The sequence below is a fragment of the Phascolarctos cinereus genome, unplaced genomic scaffold (assembly GCF_003287225.1).
Source record: "Phascolarctos cinereus isolate Bilbo 61053 unplaced genomic scaffold, phaCin_HiC Scaffold_3;HRSCAF=262, whole genome shotgun sequence".
Classification (NCBI taxonomy): Eukaryota; Metazoa; Chordata; class Mammalia; order Diprotodontia; family Phascolarctidae; genus Phascolarctos; species Phascolarctos cinereus.
In genome coordinates, this window is record NW_027555736.1 from 39,802,259 (window position 1) to 39,817,910 (window position 15,652).

The following is a 15,652-nucleotide window of genomic DNA, read 5'->3' on the forward strand; positions in this document are numbered from 1 at the left end:
AGGCCTGATCTTGGAAAAGCATGCCTAACTGGCTGGCTAGTCTACAAAGATGAGTTTGCAAGTATGAAATTCAAGATCAAGTGCAATCACCAATAACCACTACAAAGGATCCATCCTTCCCTCTTCCTGGTCCAAAAAAGAAGTGGCTATGACGCGACTCGAAGATAAAGGTCTCGTACATCCAATTCAAACACTGACATCTCCGGCAATGTGAACCATCCAAGTGAATTTCCTGATACCTTTCGGAGTTTGTGTTTTAAGGTGCCCTGAAGGCCTGCCCAGATCCCTTTATTCCTCTAAAAGGAACCTCAGCCCTTTTCTGAACCTTTTTAGCCGAAGAAACGCCGGATGCTCCGGCTTTATAAATAGCATCCTGGCACCTAATGTAAAATGGAAAAGATGCCCCACCGAGCCGCAGGCCCCTCGGAGCGCAGCCCCCAGACACCCTGACGTGCGCTTCGAGGGGCGCAAGGATGGAGGGTCGGCCCCGCCTAGAGCCGTCCAGGGCTGCGGGAGGTGGGGGCCCGCGGGGCCCGAGCCGCGCCCTCGGTGAGCACACACCCACCCGCCGGCCCTGGGCGCAGCCCCCTCGCCGGAGCCGGCAGAGGGGGGTCCACGACCCCAGAGGGAGCGCCCCGCCCCACTCCTCCCCCGCTCCCTCAGTCACTCACCCAGGGGAGGTCGTGGCTGTCCGTCCAGCCTGGGTCGCCGCCGCCGCCGCCCCCGGGCCCGGCCCAGCGACCGCCCGGTCAGCGGGGGAGGAGCCCAGGGGGTGAGGGAGGGACGGTGGGAAGGATGGAGCGCCCCCGCGACGCCCGGCAGTCACATGCCCTCCGGCCCAGCTGGGCGCGCAGCGGCTGCCCGGCCTTGCGTTCGGGCTCGCCTTCGCCGCCGCAGCCGCCGCCGCCTCCGCTCCCTCAGCCTCCTCAGCCTCTTCAGCAGCCGCCACCGCCCCTTCCTCGCCTCCTTCCCACCCCTCCCTCCCCCCCCCCGGCCTGAGCCCCGGCCCCGCCCCGCCCTAGGCACCCCGCGGGCACGCACGCGCAGCTGCCACTCGCCCCGCCCCCTCCGACACCAGGCTGCGCATGAGCGGCCAAACACGAGACTGACTCCGCCTCCGGCATGCTGGGCCCACTCCCCCAACTCGCCGGGTACAGTCGGAAGAGCCCTTCCAGCCTACCTCCATACCGACACTCTCCCGGCCCCGCCCCAGGTCCTGCCTCCGTCCTACCTGATAGACTTCTAGGCCCCTCCTCGTTCCCGCCTACGGCTTCCCGGTCCCCTCCCTGACAATTCTACAAACCCGGTACATCTAGAAAGCAGTCCGGGCCCCGCCCCCGTGCTGCCTGTTAGAGGCCGGGCCCCGCCCCCTTCCTGGCTGCCCCGCCCCCACACCGGTCTGCGCACGGACCTCCTCGAGGCAGCAGCTCTGCGGCCCTTGTAATGCCCTTCCACCCTTCAGGAGGACTGAGGCCTCGGGGACAGTCCTCCCCACCCCACTTCCAGGCTCTCTAGGAGGTGCTGCGGGCGGAGTAGGCTGTTTGACCTTGACCTTGGCTAAGGCCTCCCCCGGGGCACTATGGGTTGATTTCTGGGTTCGTTTGTTCTCTGCGGCCCCTGCCCTCGGGCGGGGCGGGGCGTCCTGGGCCGCTGACTGATCCCCATGTATCGGGCCGGGCCGGCAGCCTTCTCTAATCACTTCGGCTTGGGGCGTGGTGCACGGGCGAGCCCCGAAAAATGCTAATCGTCCTCGGACCCGGACCGGCAGCACAGCGAAGACAGCTCCCCCGGCCTCCTCCTTCCAGAGAGCAGACAACCGTCAATTAATCAATCGTCAGTCAGACGGGCAGCGAGCATTTCTTCAGCCCTTTCCAAGGGCCAGGCGCTGTGCTGGAAGGCTGGGCTCTTTCTTTTGAGGAGCTTGCAATGACTACAACCTAAATTTTGTTCCCCGAACCCTGTGACTCGGCTTAAACCCTTAATCTCTTTTTTCGGTTTCACAATCCACAGGATCTCAGGCTTGTGGGGAATCGGGAGATGCAAGTAAAGGTCTGGAAGAAACCAAGTCTGTGTAGGTATAATAGGCATAGAAAGCATTCGATTCAAAAAGCACCTACTGTGTGCCTCCCCAGCCCTGAGGATGCGAAGTCAGAAAATAGAAACTGCCCCTGCTCCTTGAAGGGATGAGAGAGAAGGAAATAATTTAGTCTTACAAAGTATACTTTCACAGTATATTTTGAATGCTTACATGGCTAGGCTAAGAAGGATACTGACTAAGTTTCATGTTGCTTTTTTAGAGGAAGAAGAAAACAGGGACAAGGGGAGGGAAAGATGGTTTTTCTTTAAGGTTGCAACAGGCCATTTATTCCAGCTTCCAGGCTTCTAATATTTGTCCTAGTTTCCCTTGGCATTAGAAGTGTACAACTACAAACTAATAAGCCATCAAAGGTAGATAGGTCCCAAAAAGCAAGAAAGTCAGCCTAATAGACCTCCCAAAGTTGTTCTAAGGATCAAATGAGATAATCTTTGTGAAGTGTTTAGAACGATTCCTGTCACTTAGTAAGCATCATATAAATGTTAGCTGTTATTGTTGTTAACCAACAGGGAAGGGGTTACTGGTCATCTGATGCTTCCTTGGGCACACAGGGCAATCACCAATAATTTATATTGCCATATCAAGCTACCTCAAGAGTGACAGCCAGGAGGCTCCAGCCTGAAGCTATTTCCTCTTTTAAAAGATCTATGAATCATCAGCTCCTGTCTCAGCAGCCAATAAGATGCTTCTTTGTTATCTCAGTGCCACATAACCCTGAGTCACAAGTGTGATGAAACATCAACAGGGTCAGTTGGGACCTGGAAAGATAGCATAGTCCATGGAATGACCCCTGTCAACCCTTTCAGTTTCTTCTTCATGTGGAATGAGCAGCTTCGAGAGGCAGTGAGTTCCCTATCACTGAAGATCTTCAAGCAGAGGCTGAAGGACTCTTGGGTCATCAGTGTTGAGAAGGAAAGTTACAGATTAGGCAAGTGAGGCCCAGAGGGGTTGAGATTCTTGTCAAAGATCACACAGATAATGACAGAGAAAGCACTTGAACCCAGATCATTTGACTCCAAATTTATCTCTCTTTTCCATTGTACCATGCTGCCTCTAGGATTTTTCCATGTCATCTTTTACATGCTGATACATTATCTCATTTTGTCTTTATCATTAACCAAAGAGAAACCTGTTTTAACTTGAACCAGGGGCATTTTACGTTTATGTCACTTGGCTTATTAGATGTAGAATAATTATCAAATTTTAATGATGTGGGGAAAGGGGATGATTGAATATTAAAAGCTATCAAGATAGACCTTTGATTTATGGTTCAGTCTGCCATCTTGAATAAAAATGAAGGTCAGCAAAAAGTTCTCAAATCAGTATATCTTTTTTAATTTGTAATTGATTCTGAAATCCACTCACATGTCCAACCTTTTTGTTCATCACTTCACCCTTGGACTTTATCAATAACTTCCTAAATGGCCTCACTGATTCAATTTTCTCTCCTTCCTTTCATCTCCCACACAGCTGACAAAGTGTGACAAAAATATACTTAAAACACTGGTCATTCTCCAACATGTCACTGACCTACTCAGTAAGCTCCAATGTCTCCTTGTTACATCTAGAGTCAAATGCAAACACCTCTATTTAACATTTAGTCCCTTTCACATCCTGGCTTTAAACCACCTTTCCAACCTTATTTGGCATTCCTCCTTTTTATCCTCATTATCTGTAGTCCAGCCAAATTGGCTTGGCTTTTGCAATGACTCCCCTGCCCCTTCACTTCCCTCCACCCCTGATTTCCTTCAAAATTCCTGGCACATAATAGGGGCCTGTTCACTCAAATAGCATTTCCTGTATTAGGCCTTTCTTTATCCCTTCCCACCAGCTGTTGATACCTCCCTCCTCATCCCCACTCAAATTCCTTTATATTTACTTTATTTTTTTTTGTATATACTCATGTATGTATATGTTGGCTGCTAGATAGAATCCTTCTCTCTCTTCCTCCCTTTCCCCCACTCTCATTCTTTTCTTCTATACCTCCTTCATTCCTTCTCATCCTGTCTTTTCCCCTTCTACTTCTCCCTAAGTTTTTGTATTATGTTGTGGAGCAGACATGTAACTATCAAATTTGACACTGGAAAAAGGGACAAGCAGCTTTTTTGAGAGTAAAGCATATTCTAAAATAAACTGTAATTCTCGATGTGAAAATAATACAAGAAGTAATTAAATAGATTCAGTTGAGTTAGAGGAGCATAGGTGAAGGTTAATTTTTTGTGCCATCTAAATTTTGACAAAATGCCCCAATTATCCAACCCTAGTTATGTTTCCTCTCTAGAATGTACCTAGAAAGCTAGTTTGGTTTAGAGGTTTAAGGTTTCATACTCATAGGTTATTGATTTTTATTTTCCTCAATTAATTATCACTTCTTTTCTTTCCAAACTCTACTTTCCCCATTGAAAAAGAAAAAAACAAAAGCAAAACAAAACAGAAGTAACAAATATGCATAGTCAGACAAAACAAATTACCTACATTGGCCAGGTCAAATGAGATAATCAAAAGAAGTAATATGTGTAACGTGCTTAGCACAGTACCTGGAACATTGTACGTCCTACATAAATATTAATTATTATTTCATTATTATTAATATCTCCAAAAATGGGTGTCACATTCTGTATCTTGAGTCTGTCAGGATTTCTCTGTCAGGATTTGGGTTATGTGCTTTATTATCAATCCTCTGGAATCCTGGCTGGTCATTGGATCAATGAATCAGAGCTCTTAAATCTTTCAAAGCTGTTGTTTGTCTTTACAATGCTGTTATTGTATAAATTATTCCAGTCCTGATCACTTCAGGACTGCTTTAGTTTATACAGATCTTCCTAGGTTTCTCTGAAATTGTGACTTTTGTCATTTCTTAGGGCACACTAGTACTCCATTGCATTCATATATCATAATTAGTTTAGACATGCCCTAGTAAGATGGACACCATCTTAGTTTCCAGTTCTTTGCCACTACAAATAGAGTCAATATAAATATTTTTGTATATAAGTGACTTTTTTCTCTTGCTTTGATCTTAACTATATGCACATAGTTTAGAAATTTTGGGGACACAATTCAAATTGTTTTCTAAAATAGCTATAGTAGTTCACAGCTCCATGAATAATGCATTAATGCACCTGTCTTCCCAAAATCCCTCAATATTTGTCATATTCCCTTTTTGTCAGCTTTGCTGGTCAATGAGTATAAGGAGGTACCTCAGTTACTTTAATTTGCACTTCTCTAATTATTAGTGATTTGGGGCATTTTTTCATATGACTAGTGATAACTTAGATTTCTTCCTTTGAAAACCACCTCTTCATATCCTTTGACCATTTATTAGTTGGAGGATGATTCTTATTCTTCTAAATTTAAATTGTTTCTCTATATATCTTGGAAATGAGACATAAGAGAAACTTACTTTTTCATTTTTCTCTTTCCCTTCTAATTTTAGCTGCATTGATTTCATTTGTGCAGAACCTTTTTAATTTTATGTAATCAGAATTGTCCATTTTATCTTCTATAATCCCCTTGGATTATAGGTCATGAACTCTTCCCCTATCCATAGATCCTAAAGACAATTTCTTTCTTATGCCACTAATGTGTTTAAATGTTATGCTTAATACCTAGGTCATGTATCCATTTGGAGCTTATCATGGCAGATTATGTGAGATGTTGATCTACACCTAAATTGACCAGTCTGCTTTCCAGTTTTACCAATCGATTTGACAGTGAGTCCTTCTCCCAGTAATTGGTATCTTTGGGTTTATCTAACGCTAGGTTAGTAGGTTTGTTTACTTCTATATGTTGTACACTTAATCTACTTCATTAATCAACCTCTCTGTTTATTGACCAGTACAAAATCCTTTTTATGATTGCTTTATAGTATAGTTGAAGGACTGATAGTAATATGCCTCCTCTCTTTCCATACTTTTTCGTTATTTCCACCAAGATTCTTGAACTTTCACTCCTCCAGATAAATGTCATTAATACTGTTTCTAGCTCTATGGGCAATTGATTTGGTAATTTGATTGGCATGGCATTGAAATAAGTAAATTAATTGAGGTAGTATTATCATTTTTATTATATTGGCTCAGCCTACTCATAAACAATATATCTCCAGTTATTTAGTTCTATCTTCATTTCCATAAAGAGCATTTTGTAATTGTATTCATATCATTCCTGTGTGTATTTTATTAGGTAGATTACTAAGCATTTTACACATTCTGTAATTATTTTAAATGAAATTTCTTTTTCTACCCTTCTGGTTGTTGTTGCTGATATACAGAAATATAGGTGACTTAATATGGCTTTATTTTATATTCTACTAATTTGCTGGTTATTATTTCAGTTAATTTTAGTTGATGTTTTAGGGCTCTAAATAAAGCATCACATCATCTGCAAAAAGCAATAATTATATGTACTCTGCCTATGTTTATTCCCTTCATATGCTGCTGTTTCTACTGCTGTATTAAATAATAGCATTGATTATGAATATCCTTGCTTTCCCAGTGATCTTATTTGAAAGGCCTCTACTTTATCTTCATTACATATAATGCTGTCTCCTGGTTTTAGATAGTTTTAGTTATTTAACAAATGAGGTTTTAGATATGTAACATATCAAGGAAAGGTCCATTTATTCCAGTGTTGGTTTTTTTTTTTTAGCAGAAATGAGTATTGTATCTCGTCAAAAGCTTTTCTCCATCTAGTGATACAAGTATATGTTTGTTGTTCTTGTTGCTAGTGTGGGCTGTTATGCTGATAGTTTTCCTAATGTCAAACTAATCCTGCATTCCTGGTATAAACCCAGCCTGGTGTATCATTTTTCTGATATGTTACTGTAGCCTGGAGGTATCAGACATGTAACTGACAGCAACACTAACAAAATAAGTAAAAAATAGCATAGAACGTAGAAGATGTTTATGTGATTTTCTAAGTCAGTATGCCACCTGCAGGGATCGTTATCTACAGTTTACTGGCCCTCATTTCTATCCAAGTTTGACACCCCCTCTTTAGCCTCTTTGTAAATTCTACTTAGTATTTTTTGTATCAGTGTTCATTAGGAATGTTGATTTATAGTTTTCTTTTTCTGTTTTGACTTTCCCTGGTTTGGGTATCAAGACCACATTTGTATCATAGGAGGAGTTCGGTAGGGTCTTTTCTTTTCCTGTATTTATAAAGAGTTTATGTAATATTGGAATTAATTATTCTTTGAATGTTTGACCTAATCCTGGGGGGTTTTTTGGGGGGGGAGGGTTTGTTTGTTTATGCTTCAATCTGTATTCAGACCATCAGTTCTTTCTCTGTGGATGGATAGCATTTTTCATAAGTCTTTCAGATCAGTGTATTGATGAGAATAACTAAGTCATTCACAGCTGATCATTTTACAGTATTGCTGTTATTTTGTACATAGTACATTTCTCTTTGCATCAATTCATGTAAGTCATTCCAGGTTTTTTTTTGAGAGCATCCTGCTCATCATTTCTTATAGCACAATAGTATTCCATCATAATCACATATCACAATTTGTTCAGTCATTCCCCAATTGATGGGCATCCCCTCAATTCCAATTCTTTGCCACCAGAAAACAGCTGCTATAAATATTTTTGTACATATAGGTCTTTTTCTTTTTTGCTTTTTTTTCCATCTCTTTTGGGATACAGACCTAGTAGTGGTATTTCTAGGTCAATATGCATGGTTTTACAGCCTTTGGGGCATAGTTCCCAATTGCTGTACAGAATAGTTGAATCAATTCATAACTCTACCAAGAGTGCAGTAATGTCTCATTTTTCCCACATCCCCTCCAACATTTGCCATTTTCCTTTTCTCTCCTATTAGCCAATCTAATAAGTATGAGGTAGTACCTCAGAATTGTTTTAATTTGCATTTCTCCAATCAATAGTGAGTTAGAGCATTTTTTCATATGGCTATAGATAGCTTTGTTTACTTCATCTGAAAACTGCTCATATCTTTTGATCACTTATCCATTGGGGATGGCTCTTATTTTTATAAATTTGACTTAGTTCTTTATATGTTTGAGAAATGAGGCCTTTATTAGAGAAACTTCAAATTTTTTTCAAAGTTATTATTGCTAACTGTATTTCCCTCCATCCTGTTCACTCCCACCTGTTTATTCTATCCTATCTCTCTCCTTTCACCCTGTCCCTTCTCAGTAGTGTTTTGCTTCTGACTACTCCCTTCCCCAAACTGCCCTCCCTTCTATCACACCCCCCCACTTCTCTTATCCTCTTCCCCTCCTAATTTCTTGTAGGGTAAGATAGATTTCTATACCCAATTGAGTGTATATGTAATTCCCTCTGTGAGCCAATTCTGATGAGAGTAAGGTTCAACTCATTCCCCCTTACTTCCCCCCCTCTTCCCCTCCACTTTAAAAGCTTTTTCTTGCCTCTTTTAAGTGAGATAATTTCTCCCATTCTACCTCTCCCTTTACCTTTCTCCCTGTACATTCCTTTCTCATCCCTTAATTTTATTTTTTTAGATATTATCACTTCATATTCAACTCATACATATGCCTCTGTCTATATATACCCCTTCTAACTGCCCTAATGATGAGGAAGTTCTTATGAGTTACACGTATCATTTTCTCATGTAGGCTTGTAAGCAGTTTAACTGTATTAAGTCCCTTATGATTTCCCTTTCCTGTTTACCTTTTTATACTTCTCCTGAGTCTTGCATTTGAAAGTCAGATTTTATATTCAGCTCTGGTCTTTTCATCAAGAATGCTTAAAAGTCCCCTATTTCATTGAATATCTTTTCCCCCCTAAAGGATTATACTCAGTTTTTCCGGGTAGGTGATTCTTGGTTATGATCCTAGCTCCTTTGCCCTCCAGAATATCATATTCCGAGCCCTCTTATTCTTTAATGTAGAAGCTGCTAAATCTTGTGTTATCCTGACTGTGTCTCCACAATACCTCAATTGTTTCCTTCTGGCCACTTGCAATATTTTCTCCTTTACTTGGGAGCTCTGGGATTTGGCTGTAATATTCCTGGGAATTTTCATTTTCTGATCTCTTTCAGGATGTGATCAGTGGATTCTTTCAATTTCTATTTTACACTCTAGTTCTAGAAAATCAGGTCAGGTTTCCTTGATAATTTCTTCAAAGATGATGTCTAGGCTCTTTTTTTGACCATGGCTTTCCAATAGTCCATCACTTTTTAAATTATCTTTTCTGGATCTATTTTCCAGGTCAGTTGTTTTTCCAATGAGATTTTTCGCATTGTCTTCTATTTTCTCATTCTTTTCATTTTGTTTTATTGTTTCTTGATTTCTCATAAAGTGATTAGCTTCCATTTGCTCAATTCTAATTTTTTTTTCTTTTTTTAATTTTTTTTTTACTTAGGCAATTGGGGTTAAGTGACTTGCCCAGGGTCACACAGCTTGTAAGTATCAAGTGTCTGAGGCCAGATTTGAACTCAGGTCCTCCTGACTCCAAGGCTGGAGCTCTATCTACTACGCCACCTACCTGCCCCCTCAATTCTAATTTTTAGGGAATTATTTTCTTCAGTGAGCTCTTGTATCTCCTTTTCCTTTTGGCTAATTCTGCTTTTTAAGGAGTTTTTTTCTTCAGTGAATTTTTGTGTCTCTTTTTCCATGCTATTGACCCTCTTTTCATTATTTCCTTGCATCACTCTCATTTCTCTTCCCAATTTTTCCTCTACCTCTCTTATTTAATTTTCAGAATCCTTTTTGAGCTCTTCCATGGCCTAGGTGGATTCATATTTTTCTTTGAGGTTTTGGATGTGGGAGCTTTGACTGTGTTATCTTCTTCCGAGTGTGTATTTTGATCTTCCTTGTCACCATAGTAACTTTCTATGGTCAGAATTTTTTCTGTTGTCCGCTCATTTTTCTAGCCTATTTCTTGATTTCTAACTCTTTGTTAAAGTAGGGCTCTGCTTCCAGGGTGAAGGGCACACTGTCCCAAGCTTCGGGGGTTTGTACAGCTGTTTTCAGAAATACTTCTAGGGACCTGTAAGTTTCCAGTTCTTCCAGGGTGACATGATCTAAGGAAGAGTGTGTTGACTACTGTCCTAGTGTGTGCTCTGATCTCTGAGTGACCACGGGCCCTCTTTTCTACCCTGAAAGTGTGAGGAGGATTCCTGCTCTACCGCAGCCATGAACGCTGGTGTGCTAGTGCTCCTGCTTGCCCCGGGACTGCCAGCCAGGACAGCGATGCAGGTCCAAGTACGGGCAAAGCAACAGAGTCCTGCCTCAGTGCTAGTTTCCTTCTGACCAGTTATTTGACCCCCTTACCATCAATGGACTGAGAATTCCAAAGGCAGCTGCTACCACTGCAGATGCAATAGCTCTCAAGGGCTGGGCCTGGTTTTCTGGGGTTGGGCCTGCAATGGCACAGCCTGCTCTGAACTCTTCCACTCTCACCCAGGTGCAACAGTCCTTTCCTGCCAACCTTCTAAGTTGTCTTTGGCTGGAAAATTATTTCACTCCATCTTTTTGTAGGCTCTGTTGCTTTAGGAATTGTTTTATGGCATCATTTAAAGGTGTTCAGAGGGGTTTGGGGGAGAGCTTAGGCGAGTTGCTGCCTTTTCTTCACCATCTTGGCTCCACCCCTATTTTTGTTTTTTGAGTTCACTTATGACTTAGCTGAATTTCTTTTTTTGCTATTGGCTTATTTAAAGTCTCTCTTTCCTGGGGCAGCTAGGTGGCACAGTGAATAGAGTACTGGCCCTGGATTCAGAAAGACCTGAGTTCAAATCCAGCCTCAGACACGTAACACTAGCTGTGTGACCCTGGGCAAGTCACTTAACCCCATTGCCTAACTAAAAAAAAAAATTAATAATAAAGTCTTATTTTCTTAACTTGTACATTTTATATTTTTGTAAATATTCATCTGTTCTCTGAGGTCAAGATTTGTCATTGCAAGTAATCTCAGTTAGCTAACTTTCATTGTTGTTTTCATTCATCTTATTGTAATCATGTTTATTGTTCTCCTGGGTCTCCCTGCTTTGCTCTATATTGGTTCATGTAAGTCTTCCCCTATTTCTCTTAATTATTATTTGTCATTTCTTCTGGCTCAATAATAACCTCTTCTGTTCATATTGGTAATAGTTAAGGAGAGGTGCTAACAGAACACATATTTAAAACTGTTTATCCTGAAAATCTACCCTATATCATCTTGTGGCCAGAACCCTATTTTCTCTGGTTGGAAGAATATTTCTTCTTGGAATTGATACCAAGGGGAGGAGAAAGCAGAGATCCTTTATAGATCTCTGTCTTTCTGGTATATATGGAACTGGAGGGATTCAGAGGCATGCCCTAAGTTAGTAATCTCACCAGAGGGAAATGACCACTAAGGTAAGCTGCCTCTAGTTTACTCTGTCAGAGGCCCAGCCCAGGCCTACTCTACAGATCATGGCTTCTTAACCTTTTGTGTCATGAACTCCTTTGGCAGTCTAGTGAAGCCTATAGAGCCCTTCTCAGAATATGATTTGTTGCCTACATTCATAATTGAAGGAAATGCTAAATGTTAGAGGTTAGTAGAAAAAATAAAGATGTCTTTTTTTTCCCCCATCCAAGTTCATGAACCCCCAGAAATCTATAATAACCCCTTCTGTAGTAGGATTAGTCAAGCAAAAGACACAAACTCTTCACACACTGGCCTTCACCAGCTTTCCAACTGTGATTCTGTATAGCTTCTCATGCTGCAATAACCTCTCACGGCTGGAATGGGATCACTCTTCTCAGATCTCTTGCTTTCAAAGGCTAATTGTCAGCTGCCTACAATAAGGGCATCAGCTAGTGAAAAGAGGCCTCATCTGTATTGCCTGAGTGATTATTGTTCTATGCCTGGCTTTCCCAGTATCTGCCGGTAAATTTCTGTTGCTTGAGACACGGTGGGTGTGGCTTCAGCCAAGCTCACATAGATTTGTTTACTCCCTCACTTGTGTCTATATTCAGTCTGAATGTCTGCCAGAAAAAAAAGACTAATGCAATCTTGGACTCCATTAAGAGTAGCATAATGTCCAGAACATTTTGATTGCATTAAGAGGATAATAGTGCCTAGGTAATAGTCTTGCTGCACTGTGCTCTGGCCAGACTATATCTAGAATGTTGTGAGAGAGGCAGATTTTGCCTGATAGGAGGAAACTTTCCTAGCAATTTGATCTGTCCAGCAATGGAATGATCTGTCTTAAAATGTAGTAAGTTCAAGCAGCTGGATGCCCACTTCTTGAGCATGTTGGAGAGGGGGTTTTGTTCAGGTGTGAGTCTGAGGTGTCCTTTTATGTCCCTTCCACTTGTGTTACCATATATGTAGTCTCAAAGGAACAGACTTCTCTAGAAAACTAACCCTCCATCTGTGCTAGGGATCCCATTTCCTCCTGTCTCCTCATGGACCTTGTTTTCACACGTTACTGACTAATGTCTAATAGCTTATTCCTATTTACCTTCAAAGATGCTCAGGTCTCTCATGTTTAAAAATAACACCAAACCAAAAAAACACCTTAACCTACCATCTCAACAAAAAAACATTTTAACCTACCATCTCAACAATTTTTAATTCAGTTTTTAATTCACTTTTGTTTCATAGTCTAACCAGTGTCTATATCAGCTGTACTACTACTTCTACTTCTTTATTGCCCACTCCCTTGTCTTTCTGAAGTGTCACTTCCATGCCTGTCACTACACTTAAATTCCTTTCACTATGGTCACTAATCACATTGTGCTACTTAATTTCCACAGTCATTTCTCACCTCTACTTCTTCATAGTCTCTCTGTGGAAATCTTGAAACCATCCATCATTCTCTTCCTAGCTCTGATTCTAACTCTCTGGTCTTCACACCGTGCCTCAACTGCTTCCTCACCCCAGAGCTCCCCTCAGCATTCGGAAGTTGGGAGGTTATGATTCTAGGCTCTGTGCTAGACAGACCACATGGCATCTTCAGCCCTGGGTATCGCATTCACAAGCTGCATCTCCAACAGAGGCAGACATCAGAATGCTGAGTGTACCTAAAGCTAGATTGTTTAAGGATTGGTTAAAGTGACTGGACCGTGTTTAGCCTCATGAAGAGGAGACCTAGAAGTGGGAAGGGGAGTGGGAAAGACATGATAGTCAATATCACGTAGAGTGAGAGGCCCCCACGCTAGTACTAAACTCGCCAGTTATAAGCACACCAAGAAGCAAATCTCCGTATCCTTTAAATGCATAGACACTTTTAATACCAAGATATATCTCTAAATATAAAATGGAACCACAGATCCCAAGGCCTATTCCAGATCAAGCTCTCATATTTCCTTTTGCCACATGACAGAAGCAATGACAAAGTCTGTTTCTAAATTTAGTAGGCTAAAACAAACTGTGTTCTCCAATTGATCTAGAATGGATTACATTAACATGGGGAGCAGTGGGGTACTGTGGAAATGACACTTGGGGTCAGATGCCATGGGCTCGATCTTCATCCTGACCTTAGGTGAATTAAAGATAGTAATTCACATTCATATAGTACTTGAAAGCTTTCAAAGGACTTTACATACATTTTGTCATCTGAACCTCACGACAACCATGTGAGGTTAGTGCTATTATTATCCTCATTTAAAAGATGAGGAAACAGGCTCAAAGAAATTAAATGACTTGCCTCATGCTCACAAAGCTAGTAAATGTCAAAAATGATATACAAATCCAGGTCTTCTCAACTCCAAATCTAGCTCTTTTGCTGTGTCATGTTGCTTTTCTGGTCGTCAGGTTTCTCATTTGGAAAAGGGGCGGGGAGGGGCAGGGGGAAGGTGGACTGGATGGCTTCTATTTATGATTCTGTGAGGCCAAAGCAACATTAACAAATTACTGCATGAATCTGTAAAAATTAAATGAGGAAAATTTTTCAATCAACCTATTCTGAAGATTAAGAGGCCAAATTTATTCCCTACCAAAATAATATTTCCTTAGTACTTCAAAAGATCTGTGCTTCTGTTGATGGGCACTGTTTTCCTTCAATTCTGGTCCTATACAATCCTTCCAAGTCTTAATTGATGGTGTCATGATCTGCTGAATGGATGAACTATGAGTAAACAAAATTGAATATTTAGTGGGGAATGGAATTAGTGTAGCACTTTAGCGAAAAAGAAGATCAACATGAACCAAATAATTCATCACCAGCTGCCTCACCTTAGGTAATGATGACAGGCCTTCCTGAAACTTAGTTAAGTTGGTCCTTAGACAATAGATGGACAGTTTACCACTGGAGCATGCTCAAAATCTTTCCACCTTGTTAGAACCTAGCAGAGCTTGTGTTCCTTTGGCATATTAATAAAGGTTCAGAGTTATCTTAACACCGTACATACTGGGGCATCCCAACATGTTGTTAGTGAATAATCAGCATGGGAACCCAACATGCTTAAGTAGGGATATCCTTCATGGGGGAAGGTCAAAGTTTTCCACAAATCTGGAGATGAATATGGCTAAATCATATGCCTAGCAAGCCCTTCTATAGAGAAGACCAGAATTGATTTGCTTGACTAATAAGCACCCATTAAAATATAAGAGAAACTCCTTATGATAAAGTGGAACTTCAAATTAGATGGTCTAATCCAAAGCATTACAATTTTAAGAATAAGAATTTTAAGTAAAATAAAATAATCAGAACACAGGCCAATTGAACCAACTCCCTGTCCTATCCTCCCCTTCCCATTTCTATTTAGAGACACAAAACCCTATGAATCATCTCAGAGAAGTATTATTCAAAATTAAAATATCAGGTGCCTTTCTTTTCAAAGCACTTACATCTGCTAATAAAGTTAACTCCATGAGTTTTCTTTGGAAGAATGGGCCTACAGTGATTTGAAATATGAATCAGAGATCTCCTGGGAAATCTTCCATTCACAATCACTGTAGAAAAACTGAGAGCTAAGAAGCACAAGAAAATCTTGATTTCATAAACTGTAAATACTGGAAGGTACCTCAGCAATCAAGTTTTCCATGTGGACCTGAGCAGGAATTTCCTTTACAACATCCCTGCAAATGTTCAGCAGTTCTCTAGTTGATGACCTGTCATGATAAGGAACTCATCAGGACATCTCAATGAAGTCAGTGCTACTTAGGGATTGCTCTAATTGCTAAGGAGTTTTTGTTTTTGTTTTTGCTTTTCCTTTTCCTTATGGACAGTTGCCATCCACTAAAACCTGAAGTCCTTTTCCCATGAGCTGAAGTTTACCTCTGTATCCATTATCTTAGGATCGTAGGACCTGTCACATAGGAGATGCCTAATTTTTAAACCTTTTAGGTTAATTCATTGATTGATCAAATTTAGAGCTGGAAGGAGCCTTAGGTATCACATGATCTAATCCCCTTAACTTTATAGACAAGGTGTCCAAGACACGGAGAGGGTAAGTGATTTGCCCAAAGTCACAGAGCTGGTAAATGGCAGAGACAGGATTTGAAATCAAGGTCTATGCCTCCAAAACCAGTCTTTTAATCCAGTAATAATAACTTTGCATTTATTCTTATTATATATAATATTGCTTATTATATATTATTTATTATAATTATTGTTACCATTTATTTTTATTACATTTATCCTTATTCAATGTCATCTTCCTGTATATGG

General features: G+C 41.1%; 1 protein-coding gene and 1 long non-coding RNA gene across 8 annotated transcripts in view; one reads left to right on the forward strand and one right to left on the reverse strand.

The window, feature by feature from the left end:
* Positions 1-1,251, reverse strand: part of CCSER2 (coiled-coil serine rich protein 2) — a 120,525-nt gene extending 119,274 nt beyond the window's left edge. For 3 of the 7 annotated variants that reach the window (XM_020994704.2, XM_020994705.2, XM_020994701.2), the window contains exon 1: positions 672-955. The gene's annotated coding sequence lies outside the window, so the exon portion shown is untranslated. Of the gene's footprint in view, positions 1-671; positions 961-1,231 lie in introns of those variants that run through there. The other 4 variants (XM_020994708.2, XM_020994706.2, XM_020994702.2 and 1 more) reach the window with 3 other exon arrangements.
* Positions 1,106-6,569, forward strand: LOC144456250 (uncharacterized). The gene is made up of 2 exons (XR_013485172.1): positions 1,106-2,071; positions 2,605-6,569. It is a non-coding gene; the product is annotated as an uncharacterized LOC144456250 (long non-coding RNA).
* Positions 6,570-15,652: the final 9,083 nt, after the last annotated feature.